The sequence below is a fragment of the Protopterus annectens genome, chromosome 4.part1 (assembly GCF_019279795.1).
Source record: "Protopterus annectens isolate FY-2018-M chromosome 4.part1, PAN1.0, whole genome shotgun sequence".
In the NCBI taxonomy this organism is placed as follows: Eukaryota; Metazoa; Chordata; order Ceratodontiformes; family Protopteridae; genus Protopterus; species Protopterus annectens.
In genome coordinates, this window is record NC_056734.1 from 98,725,835 (window position 1) to 98,727,568 (window position 1,734).

Genomic DNA, 1,734 nt, shown 5'->3' on the forward strand with positions numbered 1-1,734 from the left:
AAAGAAAGCATGAAATTAGGGAAAGAAAGAAACAAGCAAATATACTGAAATACAGTTCATAAGTTATATAATATCTGCTGCCTACACACAGAACATCCACGTTCTGCATTTGCTTTCTTAACAAAACTACACATTTTCAGTGGTGCTGATAGAATATTTGTTTTGGTTTGCAAACATACTTTATGTTAGGCTTTTTGTTTTAAGGATTTTCCAAAAAAAAATAAAATCACTCTGCGTTGGCCGGGAATCGAACCCGGGTCAACTGCTTGGAAGGCAGCTATGCTAACCACTATACCACCAACGCATTCAATTTTCTGCTTCTTCCAGTCTGTTTAAAAACAGTCTATAGGCATCACATTTCAACCTCAAACATTTGTAAAAGCTGTGGCGTTTATGCACTGTAAGCAGTTTTCTTTAGGATCAGCTGATCTTGACAAGCATGATAACCTCAAAAGCTCTGCTGGGACTTCTGTAGCTACAGTGGTTTCTTTGTTATTTCAATGTGCATTCTTTGAATGTCTGAAAGGGCTGTAAAGCAATGTCTTAGCTGCAGGAATGAAAACTTTCCTGACTGCTTCAATGCTTGCAGAAAACTAGCTTCTTGTAGTGCAAGTATTGCAATAAATAAAATGTCACTAACACTGTTGCTAACAGAGATATATTTGTGTGTATGTGTTTCATAGTGCCAAGCTCTGTGTTAAGCCTTTTCAATATGGATAATAACTTTTTCACAAAATAACTTTGTGAAGAGGCTTTTTTCTTAGCTGATTACTGGTGTGGTCATAGGACTTGTGCTACCACTGAAATGTCTTATGTTGGGTGAAGCAAATGTGAGAATCTCTTAAATCATCTTTGGGCAATAGACTGACTACAAAACAAATATTCTAGATGTTAGTATAGGCTGAAGGAGCAGGAGTTTTAATTCTTACCAGTGAAAGCTGTGAGTATCATTACTGTCTACTTGCCACAAATGATTATATCCCATAACACCTAAAGTAAGAAAATCTGAAATGATGATGTACAAATCATGTCACATCTTTCTTGGAATTCCAGTACCATGTAATACTAATAATAATACCCATTTGTTAACCAGGCAGACCCACTATACACACAGTATCTTTTCAGACCACACTGGGAGTAGTGTCTGATTAAGTGACTTGCTGAACATCACAGAGAAAGCAAATGCAGGTTGAAGGAATCAAACCCTGTACCAGAAGAACTATAGCTCACATCTCTAACTGTCTTTGCCTTACAGCTTCTGATGAAGCTATGTGCCACTGAAAACAGCCTGGCTCTACCCTGCAACTAAACCTGGGGCCAAAACCAGGGGCAGACATAAGTAAGGTGCAGGGCCGGTGTAAGCATTTTGGGGGCCCCCAGCAAATGTCAAGTTGGGGCCCCCTGGGCACTTTCAGTCTAAGTATCACCCTGTCACTGCCACCACTTCTATCCATCTATTTAGTTCATGCTGCAGGCTTTTAGGAGTAGTACACACGGACTGACCTGTAGCTAGAATTATCTTATTACAACAGGCATACATACCAACTGTGTTGGCCCATCTCACAAAGGGGCATTTACAGTTACTGGCATTTAGGTGTAACAAGAATACATTACAACAGCTCTATGTACAGGGGAGAACTAATGTGCAATAGAACCCTAGGCACTGCTTACTGTTTCAGCCCCCGCCAAAAAAAAAAAAACACACCCTCCAGAGTTTCCCCTCTGTTTTCCCCA

General features: G+C 39.9%; 1 non-coding gene across 1 annotated transcript; it reads right to left on the reverse strand.

Moving 5' to 3' along the window:
* Positions 1-232: 232 nt before the first annotated feature.
* TRNAG-UCC lies at positions 233-304 on the reverse strand. The gene has a single exon. It is a non-coding gene; the product is annotated as a tRNA-Gly (tRNA).
* Positions 305-1,734: the final 1,430 nt, after the last annotated feature.